The following is a 20,564-nucleotide window of genomic DNA, read 5'->3' on the forward strand; positions in this document are numbered from 1 at the left end:
TGAATTTAGTGACCAGTCACGGCAGAGCTGGGTCTCGCACTCTGCCTGAGCCAGCTGCCTTTGTTATTCATTCTTTTCTATTCTATCCTTAGCTAGCCTTCTGAGGAAACCTTTCATTCTATTCTTTTTAGTATAGTTATAATGTAATATATATATATCATAAAATTATATATAAATCAAGCCTTCTGAACATAGTGTCAACATTCTCGTCTCTCCCCTCATCCAAGAACCCTTGTGACCAATATCGCACAAGACTTTAACACAAAGACTCTGGTATTCTGAAATACACAGTTTCAAAGCAAAATTGTAGGTTTGTCTTCTCTGAATTGTCCCTTTTTCTGTTAATTCTACATAGAAATTATATCAATCCTCTTTATTCAGTATCCAAGTTTCTTGTAAATATGAACAATAACTTCCTTCTTATACCCTCCTGGAGGGAGACAGGAAAATTCTCAAATGCATAAATTTTCCATTAATTTTCTGGGGGGTTATAAAAATGGGTAAGACATGCCAAAAAATATCAATTGGCAATGGAAATGTCACATAACTCAGGCGAAGCCATGCTGGAATTGGATTCAAACCCTGCCTGTGCCCAGAATTCCTTTGGGATATTGGATTAATCTCTTACAATGTCCCCAGACTGGGTTATTTAGTCAAGCCACATGCCTAAACTTACACCTTAAGGCCCTCTTAGTCCCTTGATTTGAGGGTTACACAAGCAACTACAGATTAAGACTCAAGGATCTGCAGTTTCTATTCCATGTTAAGTGCAATGGTAGCTGGTCCAGCACCAGGTGGGTTAGGAATTAGTTAAATTCACCTTCAATATTTTTGTTTGCTATAGTTTTGGTTCTTAATCCAATGGAAATACATGCATATTTGTTTGGTGGTTTGTTTTTTTTTTTTAAGTAAACAGCATAGAATTTTAGTGGCTCAAATTAATTTTTTTTCTTCAAATCAGCAGCGAAGTAGTTTTTTATCTGGATGCAAGTATCTGCATGCATGTGTTGTTGAATGTAACATGTGAACAGTTAAGAGAACATGAGTTGCCATATGCATTGAATAAGTTATTGGAAAAAATAGTTGTCTGGGGAAAAAAGCATCTTATTATGAGAATAAAATTACTAACACAGCACGAACTTGCAAAGGTATGTCCATATTGTGAAGAAACCTTAAAACTATTCCAAAGGTTAACTCAAAAAAAAAACCCTAGAAAGTTCTCATATTTTAAGTGTAGTGATTTTTTTTTTCGTAAATAAAACCCCAAAAGATACAGCAAGAAATTACCTGTTCATCAGGTTCTTGTTAAATGTCATGAGCTGGAATCTAATTTACTATTGACATTATGTAGGACACGTAAACTTGTGCCAGAGACAAACCACTGAGCCCTGAATTATTTAGTACACTGTAATTATTCTGCTCAATTTTGCTTCAACAGACAACATTTTGATGCCTGAGAGTATGCTACAACCCAATAGTGAAACATAAAGGAGTGTAATTTTCTACTGGTGGAATTCAAATGTGGAAGTATTTTTTAAATGTGGTTAGATAAAGCATTTCCCTGTACCAAAATCTCAGTGCTGCAAGAAAATACAGAAATGCTTCTGTAGCATAAAAAACCTGTAGTTTTGATGTTACCATTTTGACACATTGTGCCTTCTAATATCCAGATAACACAATATGGTGCTGTACATACATTTTATTAACTCTGAACCCAGCTAATGCCCCATAGGAATTTGCTTGGGCTATTTTAGTGACATAAGTATCAATTTAGGGGGTGGGGGAGAAGCTATTTTAAATAAGTTTTTTTTTTATGTATGAAGTTTTTGCATCCTCTCGGGGGAAATAATAGCATAAATTCTGAAGTGCCAGCTATTTTCTAGTTTTTTACTAAATTTTAAAGTAGTGAATTTTTTCATCTGAAATAGAAGATCTGAAACCTACAACAGAAAGAGATTAAATAGAAATTCCTTCAAGATAAAAAGTCTATGACTCAAAGACACATTCCTGGCTTTTCAGATTGTCAGAATGCTGTAATATGGGAGAGGAAGAAAATAGCATCATATTCTGAATATTGTCTTGCAGATTGTCCACCACTATTGAATGCTTCCTTTTTTATATTTCAAAATATATATTGTATTTTAAATATATATTCAATTTTAAAACATAATCCAGAATATTAAATAAAAAATAAAAATACCTTGAAAATGCAATTTTCAGATTTTCACATCTCACTCTTCAATTGCACCACCATTAAAGTAAAACAATAATATCCAAGTAATTGTGTCTATTAATTTCCACAGGTTAGCTGTGAAACAGATGTCTAGCAAAGTCTAAAATCTTAAATCTAAAATTAAAGAAGTAATAAGTAAACCAGAATTTGATGTCTGAGTGGCCAATAAGCAAGTCATAATGCTGAAACAGCTACACAAAAAATAGCTCTTGATTAATAATGTCCCACAGAAATCTGTGGAATGAATGGTGTAGTCATACTACAGTTATTACAGAGACCTTAGGAGGTAAAGTCTAAAGTTGTTGTCATGGCACAGACCAGACATTATGGATGTTTTTCATTATAGGAAAGCATTTAGGGTTCTTCAAATCCATAGGAAATTAAAATTAATTTATATAATATTTTTGAATGCTTGTTTATTCTGTAGTTGTGTGAGGACATTCATTTGAAATACTTACATAACATAAAGTGCCTTGTCTCAAGTCATTCACTACAGCATGTCAACACTACAGACTTGTGGCAACCTTTCAAAGATGTAGCAAAATATCTTCTCTGGTAGATGAAATTTTATTAACAGAAAGCTTTACTATTAATTTAATAGATAATTTTAAAACCACATTTTATTTTTAATTTTATTTAGCTTTGAATAGGTTCTACAGGTAAATTTGTAGTTTTGCCTGAATTCATGAAAATGTGTTGTTACTAGGAGCTATATAAACTAGCGCCCCAGTAAAACTTAGCCGCAAGCTTCCAAAGAAGCATACTGAAATATTCACATTTTCTTGCTCCTAGAACGACCTCATGGACTGCTGATGGAATGAATTCACAACAGCAAGTCTTTTGGTCCTGAAAAGACAGAGTTGGGGTTCAGTCCCACTGTCATCCAGAAGTGATGTCAATTGAGCAAGCTATGAGCTTACACACTTGATACGAAATAATTACATAGAAGGATTTCACATTGTGGTCTGGTAGTCTCAAACCAGTGGTTTTGATTTTACTCATTCCACAGCTCCTTCCCATCGAGTATAAGACATGGCACTGACCTGTCAAAGGGATGCATACTTTATGTGGCTCTAAAGAACAGGTTATTGTTTATACAGAAAGATGAAATAAGAGCCACATGAAAAGTAGAATCTGAGTATAAATCCTTTATATATTCTGGTGTCATCTCAGGTGTAAGGTAAACAAGATTTGAAAACATGGGGAAACACCAGACAGGATAGAGAAGGAAACAGACTTCTCCTCAGTATGAAGTGCTATCATTTTCACATTCTTTAAATAGATACTTTTTTGACCACTAGTTTAACTTGACTCATGTTATGGATGATTTGAAAATACCTTAGCATTTTTTGAAAGTTCTACACCTTAATTTTTTTTGTTATTCTTAAATTTTTTTTCTAGACTACCACTGCAGAGCATAGTATCCCAATTCCTTTTTCTTTTTGTGTCAAATGACAAAAGCATTCTTTTATACAATCTTAGCTGGCTTGGAATAGGATGACATAAGAGTCTAGAAGAAATCTTTCGGTGATTGTCAGAAAAATTTTCTGGCATGTTGGTCTGTGTCAAAACAGAATGGAGCAGATGAGGCATGCAAATCATGAGCAAAACTTCAAAACTATGTAATTGTCTCTAAGAAATCATGTATGACCTAGATGCCTACCATATCCATTGTTTGCTTCTGGTTTGTGGGTATGTCTAGGGAGACAAATTTTAATTTAAAAGAATTTTTTTTTAAAAAAGCATCTTTGAGATCAGGGTGTTTTCAGAAAGTACCAGTTGGAAGCATTCAGTGTTTTCATTATCATGCTGAATTTCTAGGTGAAAGGGCTGCTGTACTCATCTTTCAAAGGATTAGAACAGGGTGTCTGCTTTCTGTGCCTTCAGGCACACATAAGATAGTTTTCAACTTGCCTCTGCTTTCTGAGCTTTCATGTTTGCAACAAAGTTAAACAGTATGCCAGAGAACATCTGCCCCTTATTTGTGCTTTCATTGTTTTGTGCTTTGATTGCATTTGAAATTTTATCTGATGACCGTGGCCATAATATTATCAATGTTAGCTGGTATAATAGTTCATTCCTGTCACCTCTTCTTGCTAGAAGCACTTCCCTGTACTTGTACTACCATTTCTGATATTGTCTCTATGTTCTAAGAACTTAGGTCTTCTATATGGAACAACATTTTCAGAAATACTTTGCCATCTGGTATAACTAGGCTAAAATACTGACTTTTTAAAATTCAGTAGCAAAAATTCCCACTAATTTTCTTTCTTCTCACTTGTTCGTTTTCTGTGGTGTGGAAATGAGAGGGAAAATAACTCTCTTGAAAGCCCAAGAAGCAACTTACAACAGAAGAGGGAGAAAATAATTTAAAGTACTTAAGAGTTACAGGTACTTGTACTTCTCTGTACGTTTCACCATTACTGAATGCTGAAACCACAGTCATTTTGTGGTGCAGGAGACTCATTCCTCAAGCATCTTCTTACGTAGTTCCTGTTCAATGTGATTTTAAATCAAAGTGATCTTTTATTAATTTTGCTGGATTGAGTTGGTGCATTGTTGTGCTAATAACACAGCTAATAACTCTTTCTGACACATATTAATTTTGCTTGTTGGAAGCTATGTTTGACATGCTTTTATGCTTCCCTTTTTTCCTTCACAAGGCAGTTTACTTTGAGAGATGATGGAGAGAAACCCCCTTTTCCTATTCCTATGGCTCCATTATGCATAATCAGAGTCACCAAGCAGCAACAGCAGAGCTACTCAACAGCCTGAGGAGCAAAACAGGTGCTGAGGATGCCCCTAACACAGAGAAAAGCACCCTCCCTGACCAGAGGCAGTCTGGCTGCGCCTGAATGCTGGGGTGCTTCCATATAGGAGCTGCCAGCAGTCCCAGACATGGTAATGGATCAGGTCCAGGGTAGGAGAAGAGGCCAGAGGTAGGACTAGAGACAAGAATGTGACAATGTCCATCCACAGGGCAGGACAGCTCAGCTCAGGTAAGTGTGGCTGCCAATCCTGAACTTAGACCCTTTGGAGCCTTTGGGTGGAGGGGAGAGCACCCAAAGTGATTGCTGCTCAGGGCCATTAGGGCAAATTTATGTCACTACTTGTTACTTGATTCTTGCAGGTTCTAAGAAGCTGGTGGAGCCTCGTTTCTTCAGCAGTTTTCTGAGAAGTGTTTCTGACAAAAAAAAACCTTTTATATTCATTCATGTAACTTGTCATATGAACTGCAGATGAAATCTGTCATATTCAATCACCTTGACTGATAAACCTCATGAGACTAATGGGGAACAAATGTAGGAAGAAAGTTAATGAGGAACAAATAAAGTGACTCAATCACATACTTTACTATCATTAACTTTACTTTTTATTTATGTGATACAGTCTCTACTACATGCAAAGAAAATATCTTTTGTATGTGTAATTTTATGGCATTTGTAATATTTAAGCCATGAATATTTCAGACAAATTGGCCATTTTCTTAGTTTCCAACTGCCTGGAGTGTGTCTGTGTTATTAAGCGGTTATCTTAAAAATGAGGAGGTAAGTATGCAGGTAACTTCAAATACTGGACTAGTAATAAAAGAAAAAAGAACATGGTAACCACAAGGCAAGTATAGGCACTTTTATAGTCAGCATTATCTGAGTAAATAGCTATGCTTTTATTTCTGGAAGGGACTTTCTTGCGAAAAACTTCATCTGGATGGAGTTGAGTAACTTCTTACATCTATATGAATGATCTTGTTGCAAAATTATTTCATGCCAAGAAAAAGAAATCATGTTGAAAAAGAAAATTTTAAGGATATGTCTGTGTTCAGGGGCCGTTTTTTCATAAATGACTTACTGAAATCTACATTAGCAAGCCTGTGTTGTACACCAGTCCCTCAACTGCCTAACAACAATTGGCCTATTGGCTATGTGCACCCTCATGGCCTTGTCTCAATGGTGTTTTAACAGACCACTTGCTCCATGAGTGTTAGTGGTCAGTGAGATACTAGTAAATGTCAAGATAATCCCATTTTGTCTTCTCTCCACCAGAATACTGTTTGCCTAGGTACCACTGTGCTAATAGCTTTGGAAATGGCTTTAACATAAGATAGTGATCTCTACTTTCCACTGAAAGCAAAAGAAATTCTGCAATATTTCTCAAGGTCCGCTGATTGTGGAACGATGCTCAAAAATGACCAGCCAAAATGGTCTCACTGGAATAATTTGTTGTTGATATGTTTTCCTACATTTCCATTGCCTGCAAACCGCGATAACTGAAAACAGCCTGGGGAAATCACCTTACAAGTTGCTTTTGCAGTTGCAACATTTTGCCAAGGCAGGAAAGTTTTTGCCTGACTAGCTTGTGTGATAATCAAAGCAGACAATTGCCAGGCTGGAGCAAGAAAAAACCACAAACTGCAGAAGGGTTTAACTTTTGTGATGGCAGTGACTGCAGCATTCTGCCTAGACAGGACAGGCTCAGGAGTGGCAATAAATCTTTTCTGTCATGTGTTCTTTTCTGTAAGTAGCTCAGTGAAGACCTCTCACCTGATAAAAGAGCAAGAGCTGGAGATGGGGGGGTTAACAATTTTTTTCCCTTTTTCTTTTTTCCTTTTTTCTTTTTCTTTTCTTTTTTTCTTTTTTCCTTTTCTTTTTTTTTTTTTTCTTTTCTTCTTCTTTTTTTTTCTTTTTCAGACATCTTCCAACAATGGGGGCAAGAAAGAACAAAGATAAACAAGGGGAAAGGTGCAGCAGGAAGACCAGAGAGACCAGTGATGTGCTGCACATCCTGCCCCCTTTCCTGTGCCCTGTCCCTCAGCATTACATTGCTTTCCAGGCATTGGGTATAGGCTCTTTGCATTGTGAGAACTCAAGGAAGTGCAGTGGTGGTAGGGAAAGAAGCAAGATGCCATAGTTACACCATAAGGCTTGAGAATTATTCCAACTTTCATACTGACTATTTGCTTGCCTGAAATTAAAGTTCAGAAGTCTTTACTATACCTATATACTTCAGAAATAAAGTATTTCTTTGCATCAGTTTTTCTGAAAAGTTTTAGTGCCTTATTATTACTTTTGCCTTGCAATGTGAAAAAGGCTGTGTCTGGAAGTTGCTAAAAATCGTTTTCTAAAGGTGTTTTGAGTATGCTCACAATTTGGTTACTCCATCTTTGTTTGTATTTATTTAATAACAAAATTATTTCATTTGTGTGCTTTGTAATACCATATTCATAAACTAGTGGTTAGTGAAGTATTTTGAAGAAGGTTTCCATAGTATTTTTCAGTAAAAATTCCAGAATCATCTCCTTGAGGCTCCAAAATGAGAAAAATTATGTGTGAGGTATGTCTAAATATAATCTAGGTAAAGGATCAGCCATTTAATATGCTTCTCTTTTAAGGGTTCCACAATGAACTGTTCAGTTATTTTTAAACAATTTTTCTACAAGGAGCATATTTTTAAGGCATTGTCAGTTGAAATTGCTAAATACTGCTGAAGGTGTAGAAGAGCCATTTGACAGGTCTGGCAGAAGATAATACAGACTTACTGCTAAATAAAATTGTTTTCCTTTTCTCCTCCCAACAGGCAGATTGCTAATGTTAATTTACTGTTTGGCTTTACTGTTTACGGTTTTGGCTTTCTTTTTCTTTATGTCCAGAAGTACAAGCACTGAAGTCTTTTGATCAGGATTCCCTTTAGTGTAATCAACATAAAATGCATATGTATTGCTCATATCCATGTGGCAATGCAGCTGTCCAACTAACAGGAAGTAAAAAGTATATAGCAAATAAGCTTCTATACAGAGCAAGAGTTTTATATAATCTGTTTTGTACAAGTAAATAAAAGTAGTTTTTGCCAGTGTGGGAAGCTTTGTACTGCTAGTCCTTGCAATTCTGTTTATAAGTTAGTCAGGACTGTAGGATATTATGTGCCTTAAAGGAAGAAGCAGCCTATGCTGGAGACTGTTTTAGAACATCATCTACATTTCTTCAGCACTTTTATTTCAAGAGCTACAACTGTCACCCTATGCAGAAATGTGTGAGCTCTAAGATGCAGACAATATTGAAGACAAAATCAGTATCTGTTATGAAATGAGCCCAAAACTTCATATGGCAATTGTTATTTTTATAATGGTCAACAGAAAAAAAGAAAAAAAAATAGTTCTTTTGGAAGACTTTCTAAACTTGATGACAGTGTTGCTATCAGAAAGTGTTTTGTGGAAATTTTCTAATTTCTACATGGAGGATAAATTAATCTGGCAATATACCAAAAATGTAGTAAAAACATAATAGACACCGTGTTGCTATCAGATTTTTGGTATTTAGAAGGCTATGAATGATTTTATAAACACTTTGCTTTACTCATTACTCCACATTTCAGGGTGATGTAATTTAAAAATAATTGTATATGTTGTTATGTAGTTATTTACAATACAGAATGGCAATGTGGTTTAATTTGAATATATTTTTCAAGCCTTTTGAAAAAATTCTTTGGTGAATTATATTGAATTTAATAAAATTCAAATAAATACTCCAAGCAAAATTGAAACTCAAGAAAAACAACAAAAAAGTAGTTGAAACAAACACTGAAGTAAGCATAATCTAGCATTAAACACATTCCAGTATTTTAAATATCCCCATAATTTTTAAATTTTTGAAGTGATAAGTCTGCATACTAAGAAACATGCATCAGTTTAAAACTCACATTAACCTTTCCCTTTGACTTGAGGAGTTTCAAAACTTTTATGTATCTATAGGGCTTGTAAGGATAGTATAAATACGCTTTTTGAATAGAGGCTTCAGTAAAGTAAAGAAATATCAAAAAATTTAAAAATTTTTCTTTATGTCTGTTTGGGATTAGAACATCTGCAATTAAGGGAAAATCCCTCATCTTAAAACTTTTAAATCTTTTACTTGTACTATTTCAGTATATTTAAGTGCCAACAGGTCAGAATACTTGCACTGGAATCTGTGCACTCCTATTCCTCTCTGCTGTGTGATGGACATGAATGTATTCCCAGCAGCTTCCTTTGACTCACAAAGTTTAATCATGATGCACGTGGCAAAATGGGTCTTATTGGTACTCTTCAAAACAGTATATAATTTTTTTTAACAAGATGCAAAGGAACCTTTTAGGTTTTTTCTTCTCAATACAAATATATTTTGCTGCTTCTAAGATACAGTTTTTCTTTAAAGCTTTTAAAACCACCTGTATTTGTGTTTATTTTAATTTAAAATAGCACATTCTGTGAAATATGCCAACAGTAATGAAATTCCCATTTGATTTCTGTAACTGTTCTTTTAATTAAAACCTTACTTGCAGAAAGCTTTGGAAGAAGTCAAACTTTTTTAACAGGTGTAAAAATTTTATAGTTAATCTAGTCTAAACAAAGAAAACAGAATAACAATTGCTTTTAGGCCTGAGGGAACAATGGCAATGCCAGATAATATTAGCAGTGCCACATAAAATCATTAGAATGTTTTGAAATCAGCAGGTAGAATGGGGATTAGAATGCCATACAACCCTCCAGTTGCCCTGGAACAAAAACAGCCTGAAACAGGCTTTTTTAACATTGGCCTGTTTGCTGGCAGCTTGTTTACCTGCTTGAGGCTTGGAGCTTCTGCAATGCCTAATATCTCCACAAGTTAAAAACATCTCAGGTTTCTGGGTGTGCAAGGTTTTCTGGTGCCTGGGCTGCTTAGCTGTCAATACTCCAGATATTTGTGGCTGGATATTAGGAAACTTCTACTTCAGTATCTTCTAGAGGAATAAGTGGGAGGGCTGGTTTTCCTTTTAATGCATTCCCTCCCTTATGTAATATTCTTTCTTTGAGTTTATCTCCCAGAAAACACTTTCAATATTTAATTTGCTTTTCAACTCAAAAAAGAACAAATTTATTCATAGGCAGTGATGGTTCATGTGCAAGTTAAATCATGTACAGGGAAAGTAAGATAATTAATTTGTGGTGCTGCACATCAGCCCAAATACTGAGGGTAGGAAATGTATTCAGCTGCTGAGCGGGACAGACCACAGAACCTGACCTGCACTGAGGTGTCACAGAGGTAGGTTAAAGTGACAAGCTCTAAACCTTAGACGTTTAAATTTTAGAAGTTTCTTGAGAAAAATGGCAAAATGTGTCTTTGCCAAATAGTTTGCTTACATTCAAATTGTGGCTATCTCTTTCTGTCCTTCTGGTGCATAAGCTTAACACAAGGCAGCATCAGGCTGATAGACTGAATCATTTGTGGTATGTACAGACATTTATGTAAATACTGCCCGTAGTTCATATATTCAGATATTAACAAAATTATTTCCAAACTTCTTTCCAGAGGTGATTTTTTTTTGTGCTCCTGGCATGGTGAAAGCATGTAAATATGACCCTCCTTCTTCGGATCTCAAAAAAAGACTCAGCATTATTAGCAGAATAAAGTCCTCGCATGTAAAAGGTGTCCAGGCTTTGAATAGAGAAATTAGTGGCCTCCCTATTTATTGTTGAAATTGATAATGTACAAAGGATTTTTTTGTCTTTTATAGGATTCTTTTTTCCTATTGCGAGAAATATTGTGGTCTACATGTGAAATATTCAGTACCTCAATTTCTTCAAGGTCTTCTTGTTTGATAGGTTACTGTTATTTCACATCCATCTATGAGAAAGGGTACTAACTTATATATTTAAAAGCTTTTCAGTACTAAAAATTCTTACAATATTTGGCAGTAATTTCTATAATGGTGATTTGACTCCAGTTTAAACACTAAGTTTCAACTATTATAATTTGTTTACGGCTTTTGTACAGTCCATGACAGAATTCCTTTATGAAAATAAGTTTAAGTAATATGATTTTCAAAATTGAATGCATGTCTTGAGTCAAAACAAAAGCAAAGTCATCAAATTTGAAATAACAAATGAAGAGATGTTACTGATACTCTTTTGAGCTGGTACAAGAAAGAAATAATGCAAAAAAAACCAGACAAGATGCCGAAGTCAGATACCATTATGGAAAGTACTGAAGGAGAAAGAAAAAACATGAAAGAAAGATCAACACTGTGAGGTGACTGAAGGCTTTGAACTGTGAAGCAAATGAAAGTGTAGGGGAAAATACCCAACTCTGCAATCCATTTCTATTCTTACCACAATAACCTTACATATCTTGTGTTTTGGCAGGTCACCTAGACCTTATTGATGCATACAGAGGAGATTACTTTTAGTCCTGAGATAAAATTCCTCCTGTTTTTGAACAAAAAATACAAAGCAGGCCAAAAGAAGTCATGTGGAATATCTTCACTTTAAAAGAAATTCAACAGTTAATAAAGTATACACCTGATATTTATTTCACCAGCACATACAGCTTGTGAGAACAACATAGGCAACTCATCCCTGTGCTGTGTGAAATGTGGTTTCCTGTGAATTCTGACCATGGCTGGATGACTGCTTCCTTTGAAGCACAGTAAAACGTTCTCAAGTAACTCCATACTAACATACAGTGGCTAGAAGCTTAGGGCATATCTGAGATAAATTTTTTTGAAACAACTTTGAACAACATTTATTTCACAGTCTCCTCAGCAGTCTAAGAGTTCCTATTAGCATATGAAAATGTTTCACAATGCCCAGCTCCCCTGACCTTGAAAGTATAGTTTGTTTCACTGTTTGGGCATTGGGAGCTCTTCACCTAGAGATATTTCTATGCTGAAGCAGGCTCTGTTGCTCACAAAAGTTCATTCTCTGCCTTTGCAGGCTCAGGGGACAGTGAAGAGAGTCCCACATGCAGATGAAGTCCTTTTTGGGGACCCTTACTTCACTGTTGTCTGTACAATTTATAAAGATGCAACTCAAAGCATTCAGGTTTGAATGCTTTATCATTAGTAGGAAGAGACTGGCACTTCCAGAGCCAGCTGCCATGCTTAATTATGTGGGTGGTATGCACTGTTGCTGCGAGAGGTAATTAAAATAACCTGTCAGCATTTTTGGTTGTACCTTCATGGAAAGATGCAAACATAGCCATAGATGCAAACAGAATCCCTCTCTGTGCTCTACACTATTCTAGAAGCTCTTAGACTTGCAGAAAGAACCAGGTTTTGTACAAGGTCAAATCATCTTGGCCATTGTGCTTCAGATCCAGGGTAACCTCAGTGGGAGCTTGCTTTATGCAGCCTGCTGGAGAATAAACAGCCTTGGTTTGTATGTGCTGACTTTGGAAGTCATTATCACTCTACCCAGTGCAGCTTTCTAGTCACAAAGTTGCTGATTAATTATTCTCCTCTTGTGTAGATACAATTCTTTCTTTATTGCATTCAGTTCCTTACATGTTTTGCATCTTACTGCTTCCCTAGTTTATCAAGACATTTGTACTAGGAGCAAAAAAAGTACTGGTGCCTTAAAAAACATAGTGGGTAGCTCCATCACTGATAGAGAGGAATTTATTAGCATATCTTTTGTTCCTTAAACCAGAAATTAGAATACAATTTTGAACTGAACTGTAAACAAAAGAGATGTTCTAAGGCATTTTGAAAACATTAAGGATAAACACTTCCAGGTGGAGAGAAGTGGGAGATAATTTGTTCTTCACATATGCAGATGAATAAACCACTGTCTTTTAATCGTGAAGTCAGGAGCAGAGTTGTTGTCTTGTGCTCTTCTTCAACGTTTTCTGAAGATTAAATGTTGGTAAAGATTTGAATATGGAGGAAAAGGGTGAGAAAGAATGGCGGCAGTAATGGGCAGACAGAGTACTGTAATATATGTTCATAGTGAGAATAAAGCCAGATCAGTGACCAGACTTTTCCCTGAGCTTCCTCAGGTCTCTAATATTATCCTTTTTATTAGAAAATAATTGTGTCCTGGGCTGCATTAGGGGAAGTCTTGCCAGCAGGCCAAGGGAGGTTCTCCTTCCCCTTACCTCTCAGCATTGTGAATGCCACACCTGTAATGCTGTGTCTAGTTGTGAGCACATGGGGAGTATTTTGGTTACTGAGGAGAATTCAGGCCAGCATGAAGATCTTTATGGATCTTTATTTCCTGCGAGGAAAAACTGAACAAGCTGGGGCTGTTTAGCCTGGAGAAGAAAAAGCTCAAGGGGATTCACCTCACTGAGCACAAACACCTGAATGCAGTGTATACAGAAGGTGGAGCCGTGATATTATCAGCAGTGACAGAACAAGAGGCAATGAGCACATACTGAATCTCAGGAGGTTCCTCTGAACGCTAAGATGTTAATATTAACAATAACAACATCAGGAAAATGTTTGAGTTTTTTACCTGATGGTGACCAAACACTTGTGCAAGTTGCTCAGAGTGGTGTTGAATCTTACTCTTTGGAGAGGAGATTCAAAACACATCTGGGTAGCTGGCTCTAGGTATTTCTGCTGGACTTGAGTGACTGGACCAGAAGACATCCAGAGCCTTCCAACCTCAACCCTTCTGTGATTAGAAATCAGGCTACTGGTGTTTTATAGAAATCTATGTGTGGAAGTACTAGAGAAGGCAGCCAGTATGAGTAATGTTCAGAAATGCTACCACCTTGTGGTGCTGGAACGGCTGAACACACTGACAGCGCTCTGACACTCATCTCCTTACCTGCAGGGTCCCTGAGTACACGTGGTGTCCACACACCTTCTGAAACAAGATTTCAAAGTGCTTTTGTTGTTACTCCATACTATCAAAGTAATTTCTTTCAGTAGATTGGGTTGTTTTAGTTTAACATTATTCTCTTATTCATATGGTTTAGATAGACCTGCAAGGAACAGGGAGTTGGACCCAGTGATTCTGAAGATTAGTAAATTTATATGGAATATGTAACAAGTATAGCTTTTTTATAACCTCACTCCAAATTCAGAAACCTCATATCCCATGGGAGATGTCAATCTACCTCTGCAAAATGGGCTCCAAATGGGGCAAGAACTAGGTTAATACAATACCTATTTTATCCATTTGGACAAAAGATCATGCAAATTCAGGGAAATACACAGCAGAATATGCAGCAGACTGGCTTTCCCTCATGTAAGTGTGGAGTTTTTAATTTTTAAATGCAAAAATGTGCAATGAAGGAAAGCACATGCAGCAGGTGTGCTAATGTTATATTTTCTGGTTGGCTTCTTCTTGCAAGATGTCATAGCACCTTTAACAGGCCGTACGTGTCCAATTCCAGAAAAAGCTGGAACCTACAGTCATTTCAGGCCAGTTTTCATAAAAACTCCATTTCAGCAATATTGCAACTGATAAGCAAAGGAAGAAATTTTGTGCCAGAATTGATGAGTTTTTGCAAACAGTTTTATCTGTGTTAATTCTGGTGTAAGTTGTGGAAAAGAATGACTACTAAATGTATTCAACTGTATTTTGACATTGAATGTTTATTTTCCACAAAAAATCTGATACTGAGCATTACATAAAATATTGTAATTAAATATTACATCATATACTTAACAAACATTGAACTGTAGTCTATATGCAGTGCTTGTGCAGTATTTTGGTTATGTTTCCAACTGCATGTTTTGTATTTTATTAATAATTAGGACATTATTAATCTAATAATTTATGCACTTTAAAAGCAGAATCAGTCTTATGAGCTAAAGGAGCGAAATATTCAACTAACTTACGATATTGATGGCCTAGACAAAAGTAATTCCTATCAGTGATAAATTAAAATAATGCTGTGCAAGCAATTGCTGCAAAGCAGTTTTTCAAGTGCCAATTCATGAGCAAGTTGGTCTGCACTCAATAGTCAGTGTCCAGGAGCAGAAGTGGATATAAAACAATCTCATTTAAAATGTGGCTTACCTTAAGGGAAAAGTTCAAAACAGAATGTTCTCAGGCATTGTTACCACTTTTACAAAGTTTTCAGCATAGCAAACACTGTATTTTATTCTCAAACTGAAACTAGCCATGGTTTAGCTTCACACTGCTACTCCCATTTCCCCAATTCCCAGATCATTTAGGTTTTGGCTCCCGAGCTCAGTCAGTCTGCTATTAAGTTTGCCAGTTCATACTCTCATTTGGCAGCACTTGTGATACAAAGCACACTTGGACGACCCAGTCATTTCACACAGACACTGAGCAGCTGCCAGGTGGCAATAGCGTTCCACCACTACCAAGCAAGACTGTTTCCAATTGAACAGCTAGCACGAATTTGTCTTGGTAACTACCTAAAAACGTGCAATAATAATATTAAAAGTTTAGTGAAAAGCTACAAGTTATTTTAAATGTATTATGAATACAGGCCCCCAAGATTTTCCATTTAAATGATTCCTTGATGGTATTTAATAAAGTCAGGCTTTTCTATGCAGAAATACAAGTCTGGGGGAAAACCAAACCAAACCAAACCAAACCAAACCAAACCAAACCAAACCAAACCAAAATACCCAAACTAAATACAAGAACTCCTCAACATAACAAAATGCAAGTAAGCAAAAATTAAATAACTCCCTGCATACACTTAGGAACTTCTTCCTAATGTCCTTCTGCAAACAAGAAATAAAGTTAGGCAAAATCAAGTGAAAAATACTGTCTTGGAGCCACAGGGAAGGCCAGTTCTTTGTGTCATTGCCACTGGGCCTCTGCATTTCTTCTAGAGTCAAGTCAGAGGTTAAGAAGAATGACTTTCAGTGCACCTGTTTTTCACAAACCAAATTAACCACGGCTGGAAGTCATATTATAGAGAGCCTACATGAGATCTGCTGGAAACCTTAAAGACCAATTTTATCTTACATGCACTGTTGCATGGGAATTTCTTATGTTTGCTTGTGTCTTTTGATTAGGATGAATTTTTTCTTGTGACATCTTTCCACCAACCACCCCCCACCCCAAAAAGGAACTTTTTTTTTAAGTTTTAGGTTTTTTTATTTTGAAGTTTTATTTTGATTTTTTAAAATTGATTTTACCTCCTTTAAAAGGATATTGACATTCACATACATTCACACACAGACACACACTAATACACTCACAGACACACAGGCACAGACACAAATACACATACACAGACACAGACTAATACACTCACAGACACACAGGCACAGACACACACTAATACATACACTCACAGACACAGTTACACACTAATACATACACACACTCACATACACAGACACAGACACACTCTAATACATACACTCACAGACACACAGACACAGACAAATACACACACTCACACACAGACACACACTAATACATATACTCACACACAGACACACAGACAAGAGCCACACACACACTAACACATACACACACAGACACACACACAAACACACACACGGCCACACACACTGCTCCGCAGGAACGCCACTAAATCTGAACAAATGCTGCCCCAACGGAGGGGCTGGGATCCACCCTTAGGCCTGATACTGATCTACTCAAGAAATTTCCACACGCGCGCTTTGGCTCCTCCCTGGTTCGAAGGCCCCGGGTGGAGCCGGGCCCGCGGCAGCTCCGGTGGCACGGAGGGAGTCCGTCCCGCTTGGCTCCCTGCACACCTCACACGTCCCCGGCCAGACCAGTGGCTCTCCCCGGCTCGGCCGCGGGTTTTCCACAGCACATTCCCAGACCTCTCGTCCTTTGGAGCGTTTTGAATCGTGCTGCAGAGACACGAGGGCGGCTCGAGCTGCTGCACAAATTCCAATGCTGTTGAGTAGTCTGGGGCCTCTTTGTGCGGGCACTGGCTCCTGCAGAGTCTCGGGATGATTTCCCCTTCATCCCTACGTCTTCCTTAGACTAGAGTCCTGCCGCATTCCCAGCTGGATTCCTACTTTCCAGGCCACAGCCTGCGGCTAGCAGCTTGCACACCGAGCTACCTGCACCGAGGGTGTTTGTCGGAACCCCCAGCAGGGAAGCTCTGCATTCATACCAGCACACACAGGGCAAAAAGGGCATTTGTTAAGCATCATAATGTAAGCAGCTGTTTACTACAAACAATAGTAAACAAAGACTTGTAAGGGAACCACAGCCTGTGTAATTCCTGTCTGTGTGGGCAGGCCAGGGCTACATTTCTGAAAATACCTGAGAAATAAATCACAAGCCCCATTTAAATGAAGCAAAGCAGTGTAAATATGAATTAGTCAAGTATAAAGGGCCAACAAAGGCTGCCCTGAAGTCTCCACCTGTCCTCCTGTGAAGAGCTACCTTCTTCCACCATTACTCTTAAAACTATGTGAATTGCCTTTGCTTGAAGATATGTGAGGGATTCTTTACTGAAAGCAGCTGAAATTAGTCAGGAGAAGAAAACAGCCCTGTGGTCTGCACAAACAAGTATGGGCACAACCGGCTTCAGCGTGCTTGTGTGCATATGTTTCTTGGGTTTTTATTACAAGGATTGACGTTGTTTGCTATGTCTGCTTACACACTTTATCTACTACATGTATTTATAGATAAATATAAACTATATTTATTTATGTAATTCTTTATTATGTGAGCAGTGGATGGTGTTTGTGATGACCCAGTCATAAGATGACATGTCATTTTACTCTTCCCACAGGATAGAATTTTTTTTATGTTGTGATTTTTTTTACTGTCTGTTTTGAAGAGATTTAGATTTCAGTAAAAAGTAAGTAGGGCAAGATACTCCCAAAAGAAAGCTTTAGGATCATGACCACAAACCTAGGCTAAAGCCAAGAAATAACCATGTGAGGCTGCTGGACCAGTTTGTATGTTAACCAGAATCTACACTTACAGATTCACTGCAACAGCTACAGTCCTTGTGCCATCACTGCCTGTCTTACCTGCCTACACAATGCAATGCGAAGTTGGATGTAAAACTCTAGAACCAAAAATAATAAAAATTTTAAAAGGAAAAAATCTTGGTGAATCCTTTTGTATGAAAAAATTATGCATATATTTATATACATCCATTAAAAACACTTAACCTACAGAAGTCTTTGATTTATCTTTTGCATTAATTGAACATGCAGAGCTGTTGATTGATACCATTCTCTGTCTCCAAAATACACAGTCATACCCTGACTGAGGCTTTTGTTATATTACTCCATCAGGAGGGATGTCTGCCCAGCTGCACTGCCCAGGAGAGATGCCATTGGACTGCTGGGAAACAAGTAATTGGAAGTGAGAAATAAAGAGCAGTGATGCCATCAATTCTCGGAATATGTGCTGCCCTTGGGTCTTGGAAGGAGACAGGCTTGTTCAGATTTTTTTAAAGGCAGTGAAAAGTCTTGCCACAGATAACCTCCACTGCCAAGTACATCACTTTTGAAGATGCTTTGCAACTACTTTGAATGAGACACATTTCTGGGTTTGAAAGTTTCTTTCCAACCTAAAGTCAAAATTCCATATTGTAGAACAGTCCCTCCCTAGTCCCTCAGCTGACCTTTCAGAGAACCAGGGGTCTGAATCCATCCTCAACAGAAGCCACATTGGCTAACCAGGCTATTTCTGCAGTTACCAGGTACCTTTCCATCATCTGAACAAAAACCCTACAAACACAGTGCCAGCAGTAAGCATCACACTAATTGACCCAGACTTCTTCCACAACAAGTCCAGAGGAATGCCACAAAACTGGTGAGAGGGATGAAATAGCTCTCTTATGAAGAAAGAATGAAAGAACTGAGATTCTTCAGCATGGAGAAGAGAAGGCTCCAGGGAGACCTTAGAGCACCTTTCCAGTACCTAAAGGGTACCTTTTCCTACAAGAAAGGTGGAGAGAAAATTTTTAGATGGGCCTGTAGGGACAGAACACAGGGAATAGCTTCACACTGACAGAAGGCAAGGTTAGATTAGACATACGGGACTTTTACAACTCCTAAAGTTCTAAAAGAATCCTAGGGTATCCTGAGTTGGAAGGGGACCACAGTGATCCAGTCCAGCTCCTGGCCCTCCACAAGACACCCCAAGAATCACACCCTGTGCCTTGAGAGCATTGCCCAAATGCTTCTTGAGTTCTGTCAGGCTGGTGCCGTGATCACTGCCCTGGGGAGCCAGTTCCAGTGCCCAGCCACCCTGTGGGTGAAGAACCTTTTCCTGGTATGCAACCTAAACCTCCCCTGACTCAACTTCAGGCCATTCCCTTGGTCCTGTCCCTGGACATGACAGAGAAGAGATCAGTCCCTGCTCCCCCTCTTCTCATGAGGAAGTTGCATTCTGCTGTGTCCCCTTCTCTTGGCTGATGCAAGCAAGTAACCTCAGCTGCTCTGAAGCTCTTCCCCTCTAGACCCTTCTTCATCTTCATCGGTCTCTTTTGGGCACTCTTCAACAGCTTTGTATCTTTTTTCACATTGTGTAACCCAAAACTGCCCCCAGCGCTTGAGGCGAGGCTGCCCCAGTGCAGAGCAGAACAGGACAATCCCTCCCTTGCCTGGCTGCTGATGCTGTGCCTGATGCACCCCAGGCAGAGCTGGCCCTCCTGGCTGCCAGGGCACTGCTCACTCACATTCAGCTTGCCTTCAACAAGGACTCTCAGGTCCCTTTCCACTGCTCTCCAGCACCTCATTTCCCAGTCTATAAACATACCCAGGGTTGCCCCATCCCAGGTGCAAAATCCAGCACTTTCCCTTGTTTAACTTCACACAGTTGGTGATTACCCAGACCCAGATTTGTCGAGGTCTCCCTGCAGGACCTCTCTGCCTTCCAGGGAGTCAATGGCTCCTTTCCTTTTAGTATCTCTTCAAAAGTCCAGGTCATTTATGAAGATGTTGAAAAGCACAGGGCTAAGGATGAAGCCCTGTGGAACCCCACCAGTGACAGGTCACACCAGTCTGATGTCACCCCATTCACTGCACCCCTTTGTGCCTGACCATGAGCCAGCTGCTCACCCATCACATGATGTGTTTATCCAGCTGTGGGCTGGACATTTTCTGCAGGAGGATCCTGTGACAGAGAATACCAAAAGCTTTGCTAAAATTCAAAAAGATCACATCAACTAGCTTCCCTTTATCAACCAGGTGGTTCACGACAACCTTTTCATTACCCTTGGTATCCCAGGATCCATGTCTGTGTATGATGGGCTGTCCCATCACTGTTCTTGCCTCTGGATTTCAGAACCATTTAGAGACATTATTTCAAACATTTATCTTTTATTTTTGAACTGTGTTATTTGTTAGTTTAAAGTCTGACTGCAAGATGGTGGCAGGTGCCCTTTGGCACAATGGTCTGCCCTTTAAAATTTTGTGAGGTGACAGCCTCATTTGCCATTCACAATGCTTCTTGTTTACCTCACTAGTAAAATCTATATGCATCCAGTCATTTCAGGCCAGTCTCTGCACCAACGTTTTGCCTGTTTGTTTTTAAAACCAGGGTTTTTCCTCTTTACAGCCACACTAGACTGGCGAGATGGACACAAGGACATTTTGCATTTGCAGGGCCCAGTAAAGTGTCCCCTTGGTCCTGTCCAGCAGTAGGAGAACATTAAAC

At 38.3% G+C, this 20,564-nt stretch overlaps 1 protein-coding gene across 1 annotated transcript in view; it reads right to left on the minus strand.

The window, feature by feature from the left end:
- Positions 1-20,564, minus strand: part of SLC27A6 (solute carrier family 27 member 6) — a 75,214-nt gene that overhangs the window by 42,101 nt on the left and 12,549 nt on the right. The window lies entirely within an intron of this gene.

Source organism: Zonotrichia albicollis, chromosome Z, assembly GCF_047830755.1.
Source record: "Zonotrichia albicollis isolate bZonAlb1 chromosome Z, bZonAlb1.hap1, whole genome shotgun sequence".
Classification (NCBI taxonomy): domain Eukaryota; kingdom Metazoa; phylum Chordata; class Aves; order Passeriformes; family Passerellidae; genus Zonotrichia; species Zonotrichia albicollis.